The sequence below is a fragment of the Triticum urartu genome, chromosome 7, assembly GCF_003073215.2.
Source record: "Triticum urartu cultivar G1812 chromosome 7, Tu2.1, whole genome shotgun sequence".
Lineage (NCBI taxonomy): Eukaryota > Viridiplantae > Streptophyta > Magnoliopsida > Poales > Poaceae > Triticum > Triticum urartu.
This window is the reverse complement of record NC_053028.1, coordinates 405,272,072-405,280,625: the sequence shown is the minus strand read 5'-3', so window position 1 is coordinate 405,280,625 and position 8,554 is coordinate 405,272,072. Positions and strand designations below refer to the sequence as shown.

Here is an 8,554-nt window from a genome sequence, read left to right as displayed (position 1 = left end):
CGATAAAACAAACTCTGGTGGCTACATCCACGAATCATTATGAAATTATTGCTTTGTTTGAAGCATCACGTGTATGTGCATGGCTTCACAAAATGATTAACTTTATTGAAAGTTCAAGTGGGACTGGATCATTGGAATCACCCACTATTATCTATGAAGATAATGTTGCATATATTACACAGATGCAAACAGGTTATATAAAGAGCAATATTACAAAGCATATTTTTCCTAAATTATTTTATCCCCATGAGTTACAAGAAACCGGGGAGATAAATATTTTGCAAACAAAGTCATGTGATAATCTTGCTGATATGTTTATAAAGTCATTACCAAGTTCCTTATTTGAGAAGTATATCAATGAAATTGGTATGAAACGACTTCGGGACTTGCAAAGTTCAGGGGGAGTGTCTCCCTGAATGATAATCTGTTTGTGATTCTCGGATCTTTGATATTGCACTTTTTTTCTTTATAAGTTTTTTCTAAATGGTTTTTTATGGAAGGTTTTTAATGAGGCAATAGTAATGCAGGCATTGTGATATGTTAGTTTCTCCTTATTTTCCCACTGAGTTTTTGGAAGGAGTTTTTGATGACATATTATATATATCTCCTTATATTTTTCCTATAGGGTTTATTTGGAGGAGATAAATGATGATGATGATGATGTTTACAAGAATAATTAAAGCAGGGATTAGGGGAGTGTTAAGATTTAGTTAATTAGTTTAACTAAAAGGAAATCCCAGCTTTTCCAAACCGGCAGGCATGTGCGGTTTTCTCACCGAAGGGATGCGCATGTTCTCTCTCTATCCTAACTGACGCGTCCCTTAATCGTGTCGCTTGTAAACCATCGCGGTTGTGCGATGCGCCCTTTCAGGGAATATAAATGTATTGTTCATCATCATCAATAGAATACTCATTACTGTTCATCGCACTGTTTCTTTACAAGTACCACTATTCGGTTTTTTTTACACGTCAGTACCATGTTTGGGGCATTCTGTTACATATTGGTCTAAACCGTGTATAATGGTGTATTGACGCTGTATCTGACCGTTGAGGCCCGCCTGTCGGGGGATGATGTGGCATGTTCTTTTGCAAAAAACGCCCACAGTTTTTATTTAATCGTGCATATATCCGTTAGTTGTGAAAAAAAGGACCTGCCAGAAAAAAAATCTCGCGCGCGGGCCTGAGAGCCCGGATTCGAACTCGAGCCGGGACGTACACTGTCCACGCATGACAACCGCTGTGCTAGTGCATTTTCAGTCTACTACAGGCAATCATATCTTTTATACTAGACCATTGTGGCGCGCGTTGCCGCGCTCGTCTATTTTAATAATAAAATAATAGTCATTTTCATTAATGTATATGCAGAGGCGCCGAATATGAAAGTGAAATTTTCTTGAAGCTACTTCTTTGTCAGTAAAAAAATTGTTTTGTTGTTGTGCCCCAAGAACAAATGGTAAAAAATACTCAAGAAAATTTGAACAGTATAATGGCATGACATCACTGTTAGGGAAATTATTTAGATTCAAACCCGATCCGCCGAAATGCAAATTCTTTTTACGTAACAAATAATGATGATGTTTCATTGAACCATCTCAAAATAAGAATTCCGATAAACTTATCTCCTTCGCTAGTGAACCAATATACATACATGAATTTCAGCATTTTCAGTGGTAGTACACCGTGTAAATTGTGTCCGCAACTATTTAGAAATTTAATTGTAGAGCTGTGCTTTTTTTGCCCTTCTTTTTTGCTGTATCAACATAAAACTTAAGCAAAAAGTACATCATGCAATTTAACTTATTTTCCTATGTAAATTAGCAAGTTCTTTTAGTCTGCTTAGTCAAACTGAGGACATCATCAAGTTGTAAGTGTTGAAGTATCTAAGCAGAAGAAAAAACATAAAGGACATGCTGATCGGACATAGAATGTGCCGCCTTGCAACATCATGTCAATATTGTACGTCTTCCTCAAAATGATAATGCATCATATAATTTATACATGCAATCCACTGGTGCTACCAGATCTAAATAACTTCACCTTGTATTGAGCTAATTTAAAAGCAGTAAAGGTCCAGGAAGGTGTAACCTGAAAATTACATGGGATGAATTGTCAGATGTGAAACAATTACACAAATTTTTGGAACAAACGGGAAAAAGTAACAAATATTTTTTCATGCACTAACATTGATACTCTGTCGATAGATAATCAGAAAACAAATAGGTACATGAGTGTTCATGCTGTGCTAATCTTGTACCTAACGTTTGCTCTAGAATCTAAACCATAGCTACAATTCTGGACAAGACACATCGTCCTATCAGTTATAGAGTTGGAGCAGTTACATGAAATCGGGAATGGGAGCAGGATGCCAATTCCGCATTGAGGGATCTGCAAGGTTGAAATGAAGATCGGACCTACAGCGAGGAGGCGACATGGGCTGTGAAGGAGCGCAGGAGCCGCCGCCATTGGGCAAGTCACCACCGCCGGCCGCTGCTACCATTGTGGCTTCACGCCTGCCATGGTCGTCGCCTCTCCATAGCTCACCGATCCATCAACTAAGAGTACACGTATTCAGTTGGGAGTAGAAGAAACAAATCGACAGGAAATGAACTTCAAAATCGTTGAAGAATGACCTGGGAGGAGTTGAAGCCGCGAAAGGGGTGGGGATGGGACAGCCGGATCCAGGAGACTATGGACGCGAAACATCACACATAGGTATGGAAACTGACCTTCAATTACCCACCGCCCCCAAAATGGCGGGCGATTCATTAAAGTACTGCAGCGACATTTGATCTTCTTCCTGAATCTCCGGCTACTGAACTTCAGTCAACACCGATGGTTTGCTGCTTATATCACGGCACCATGGGGTAGCCCCACCACGCCATACGAGACCCTCTTGTTCAAGTCATACGACCAAGTGCATCTCCAGGCCGGCGAGGCGAGAAGCGCTCGCCTCACTTTTATTAGGAAGAAGCGCTTGGCTCGTACATGCTGCTTCGCCTAGCCGCGATGCGTGGGTATGTGGTGGATTTTTTTTGAGTCTAAACTCGTATGTGGTGGATGATTGCCTTTTTTTACTTGCGACGAAGCTACGGAAAGAAATTGGATAACATGAGCCAGCAGGCCCAAACAACAGGAGATCGCAGATTTTGTTGCGGGAGCATGGGCCCAATCCGTTTAGCGCTCCCAGCATAGCGGAAGGTGCATCCAACGGCCAAAAATGCATAGAACTGCAGATCCGACGGTTGAGATGCTAATAGCCTGAGAGGGCTGGAAAAGTGCTTGGTTGTAATGTATCTATACCAATCTATATTCATATCTATACTAATATAAAAAGATTCAAATGGGCAAATCCAAACCATCTTGACCGAATCATGTTATCTAGCGGTTCAAATCATTCCAATGTTGAGCACCAAACACGTTTAACGCTCTAATTACCCACCACTATCATTGGTTATAAACATGTTTTGACTCAACGCTATCCCATTAAATCTCTCATGTAATTAACATCCTACCATTTCCGCAAAAAAGTAATTGATATCTTACCAAATACCAACGTACACAGATATATCTTACCTAATCTAACGTGCAACTAATATTCTACCTAATATAAATGTGCATTGCACGTACATTATTACTAGTCTAAATAATGACTTTAGACGTTTCGCTTTTTCAGGTGCTATTCTTCTTCTTTTTTATTACTAGCCAATGTGTACGTGCAATGCACGTTAATTTGGAAGTATATTAAGTGCATGCGGATATTAAGTAGAATATTATTTACGTATTATTATGTGATTAGCACTATATTTGGCATGAAATTAACTGCATGCTAAACATGTTGAGCGCTCGACATTGAAGCAGTCTAGGTCGTCGGATTGACATGATTTGATGGTCGAGATTAATTGGATCTGCCTCTTCGGGTCTTTTTCTATTGGTATCTCTACTACCTAAAAGAACCGTAAGGTTCCGTTTCCCCTCTTATGTCGTTGTTTTCGTCCGCACCTCTCCATCCTTAGTAACCCCACGCGGCCACGTCCACCGATTTTTGGCACCTAATAAATAGATCATGGAAACTGCCCTAATTTTTGCTGCAAATCATGTCTGTAAAAATCGTCCGTAGCAATGGAAGGAGACATAATTTTGTCCTTCCGTTCCTTACCTTCTTCCATTTCTGTTTCTCTTCTATCAAAGTTTTCGCTCCTCCCATGATCTCCCATTAATCACACATTCCATACGGAATGACTGAGATTGATTCCATCAATCACGTGGCCCTTCCTGCCTTCCATGTGTGCATACCTACGTGAGAACCCAAGATAATTCTACCGCCATCAAACGCACGATCGAGTTTCTTGGCTCGTGTTTATCGTGCTTACCACGCCCCGGTGAATCCCGCACATCTTGCAGCTCTGGATTGGTTGGCGTCCCCGGGGCGCCGTATGGCCGTTCAAGGAACAAGCTAGGACGATCTAATTATGCAATGACGAGGAGAGGGCGCGGGGAGGCATGATTGCGAGCTGCAGGACGCGGCAGTGGAACTCACAGCAGTGTACGCATGGAGAGCGGCCATCGTCATCAAGTCCTTCATTGTCTGCGACTCCTGGCTATCGCGTTGTCTCTCCACATCGTCGATCAATCTCAGTCTTCATTGTTTGTACTACAGTCCCTCACCCGGTTCAGAGGAAGATTAATTTTTAATCATGTGTATGAACAGATCACCATTGTCTGCGACTCCTGGACATATGTTTTTGCTCTTTGTTAATTCCTTGATTGTGCTGGATGTGAATCAGAATGCTTTGCTACTCGTACATTCCCTTCTCTGAGAGATCTCTTTACTATGTTGATTTTTTTTGTATAAAGCATTTGTTGTACACTTGTTAAGAGCAATAGAGCCGAAGAGATTGATGCCTTGTTTGTGCAGATTTTCCACTGACTTGAGTCCTAGCAGCAGTCATTTCTTCTTGGTTTTTATATTAACGAATAAGATAATTCTTATTATGAACAGCTAATTGCATCTCTGCTTAGCGCATATAATGCTAGAGCAGCAGAGAGCTTATGCATGATCAGTAGTCAGGTTCGGAAATCAACATGGCGCATTGCTGCACTGCATCAGGAAGGATAACAAAAATAAATTATAAGGGTCCAACAAGTTTATGTGAAAACACACTTTATATTAAGGTGTGTGCACTTTTCTGAGTATATTCTTTCGAAACGGCTGAGTATATGTTATGAATGATTATCAAAGTAGTTTGCACTGAATGCAACGAGAATGGGAGATATTTGGATTTTTGCCACTTTGTTGGTTGGGCTTCGCAGATTTGCCACTCTGGAGATTTGATTCGCATAATTGCCACTTCAGTCGTTGCATCCTTGATTAGTATGCCATTAGCCCCGTTTTAATTGTTTTTTGGCATTAACAGGCTAGTGAAAAGACTGGCTTACCCCTGTGGCTATCTACAGGAATGTATCTGGCAACGAATCAGCACTTGAACCGCAGAGCACACACGCTGGCTGTTGATAATATAGCTAACTGCCATGCCACCAGTAGCCTGGACGTCGCACTCGAGCGATTGTTCTCGGCATCTTGCGTCGCTGATTGCCGCCGGCTGGAGGTCTTGCACTGCTGATTGACTGCACGTCGTGCATCACGGATTGTTTTCTATCGAAGTGGCGGCATGGAACCTGATCAAGCAGCGGTCGGCACTAGTGGCGAGTAGGCGAGCATCGCGACTAGCAAACGGACGGGGCGAGTAGGGAGCGGGAGCGGCAACCCGCGACTAACGAGCCCGGGGGTGGTGCAAGAGGTGGTGGTGAGCGGGCGGCGACGGCGAGCGCAGAGCGGCAACAGGCGATCTACAGGCGAAGCGAACGCCTGGTGCTGGTCCGAACTGAGTCCATGGTCAAACCATACACGTACGTGTAAATCAGATACATTCGTGTAGATAGCCACAAGGGTAAGCTAGTCTTTTCACTAACCTGTTAATGCCAAAAAAACAATTAAAACAGGGCTAATGGCATAATAATCAAGGATGCAACGACTGTAGTGGCAATTATGCGAATCAAATCTCCAGAGTGGCAAACCTGCGAAGCCCCACGAACAAAGTGGCAAAAATCCAAATATCTCCGAGAATGGTTGCATTTGTTTGCACTGAATTATATTCTTCTTCAGTTCCTTAATATTAGGTATATTGGTTTTTGAGAGAAATTCCAAATTTGTAGATGTATATATTTTGGATTTGTCTAGAACACATCTAGATGTGTCTTAATTATTGCATATCTAAGTGACACAAGTAAGCATAGAAAGGAAAGGAAAAAGGAAAAAAAATATCCACACAAATCTTCGTGTATCAATAATATAGGACTTAGATATGCAATACTTATAAGACATCTAGATGTGCTTTAGCAAAACTGATATATTTTTTACTTCCTATATGCATTGTCGATTCCAGCCCTAAAGAAAATGTCACATCCAATCATTTTTGGAAGCCATGCTGCAATCGTGCAGTGTGTTATTTTTTGAAGGATAATTAATGCACCCCTATAATTATGCATCTAATCACCAAACTAAACATGGTTATTTATATTCCAAATCCTCCTCCATCACTGCCTGTTACCGTGCCCAGAAAATAAACATAACACCATCATGTTATTGCAAGAAATTGTCCAGGTAACAACTCACTTTTTGATACGGCAGCTAAAAATGAACAAGAACAATCACGATAAAATGTGTTCATTCTTGGTTGGACAAGAAATGCACCATTTTTATTTGTTTACCATTTTCACTATTTTGTTTTGTGTAGAAGGTTAAGGAACATCGACACGTGATTTGTGACAAGTGAGACTATAAAATAGAGTAAGGGCATCTCCAACTTCAACATGGATCCCCTAAAACGGACACTAAATCTGTCCGCAGACCGATCCGGATAGATGTCTGGACACTAATATGGGAGCCGGTCATCCAAAGCTAGCCGCAACCGTCCGTTCACATTTCAAACGAAATTTAACGAAAAGAAAAAATTGATAGAAATTTAAACAAAGTGAATAACTTTCATTCAAATTTAGATATTTTTACATAAAACCGGACGATTTTTTTTCCAGTGAACTAAATAAAATAAAAATTATCTAAACTACCCTATACTTGATGGTACCTCATATGCATCACTGGGCTAGCTGACGGTCGGGCGCTGTCGTCGGAGTCGTCGGAGTTGGGCTTCTAGCGACGGAAGGGCGCGGGGTCGTGACAGGGTCTCCCGGCGGCCCGTTGGCGCTCGCGGATTATCCTCTCTGCTTCCGCACGGCCGTGGCCACCAAGGACGCATGCGTGGTTGCTGCTGTTGTGGCTAGTCCTGCTCATCACAAGAGGAAATTACGGTCTCCTCCTTCTCCGAGGAACCGACCGCATAGAGGAAGAGGGCCCTCGAGAGCAAGGGCAGTGGAGCCAGGATCCGCCCATCGGTGCCAAGATCCAGGACTTGCCAATCACCTTTGAGTGGAGGAAGAGGGGAGTGGGGTGGTGCGCGGATATGTGGAGAGTGCAATTTGGATGGTGCCAGATCCGTGCTCAAAGAGATGCGGCCAGAAAAATAGGCGGTTAGCCCGCTTCAATGTGGCACAGCGGCCGGAGTTGGTTTCTCGAGATAACGCTTACACATTGAAGTGGCGCCAGTCTGGTCGTGTCGGTCAGGGGCACTCTCCCATCCGGACACATCGCGCGTCATCATTGTCGTCCGCTGCGACTCCGGGCCTGCATGAATGCGGCACGGGAAGCGGCAAGTCCTTTGAAGAGATATTGCAGGAGAGGGTTTTGGGTTGGATTTGGGTGTCGGATGCTTAGGTGAAAGCGGTCCGGACGCCCGCAAAGCCCCCGAGTTGAGTTTCGGTTTGCGGGAAGTCGAATGTTCGAACCGGTCCATGGACGGATGGGGTACCGCATTGATGGTAAAATGAGATATTGCGGGAGAGGGTTTTTGGTTGGATCCGGGTGTCAGATGCTTAGGTGAAAACGGTCCGGACGCCCGCAAAGCCCCCCGGGTTGGGTTTCGGTTTGCGGGAAGTCGAATGTCCGGACCGGTCCATGGGCGGATGGGGTACCGCATTGATGGTAAAATGCGTCCGGACCGCTCGGTCCTGAAAGATGCAGACGGTTTGAGAGTCAGCGTTGGAAATGCTAAATGTCGTCGGAGTTTCCATTTGTTATTATTATTTATTGATGAAGAATGATTTTTCATATAAATGTAGTTGGCTGTCGCTCCCTTGCATGTCAAGTGTTTTCATTTGCTAAATGTCGTCGGAGTTTTCATTTGTTGATGAGGGGTGGTAGGTAGGGAGATAAAGACGTGCCCATCAGCTAATCGTAGTGCTATTAGAAACCATACACAACATGCACGTGGGGTATTTTTACACATAATGGCCAAGAGGGAGGGACCAAATGAAATATGTTTACATATATAGCTATAAGGTAAATATAAACTAAACATATGTACAAAATAACATAACAGACCTACACATATTTCGCATTGACTTCGAATAATTGCACATAGCAAACAAAGTAGAATAATGA

The 8,554-nt window shown here is 42.8% G+C and overlaps 1 long non-coding RNA gene across 1 annotated transcript; it reads right to left on the bottom strand.

Annotated features, from left to right (window-relative positions):
• Nucleotides 1-1,933: 1,933 nt before the first annotated feature.
• Nucleotides 1,934-3,007, bottom strand: LOC125525092. The gene is made up of 3 exons (XR_007291148.1): nucleotides 2,631-3,007; nucleotides 2,412-2,552; nucleotides 1,934-2,085 (listed from the first exon to the last, which is right to left on the bottom strand). It is a non-coding gene; the product is annotated as an uncharacterized LOC125525092 (long non-coding RNA).
• Between the last annotated feature and the right edge of the window lie 5,547 nt (nucleotides 3,008-8,554).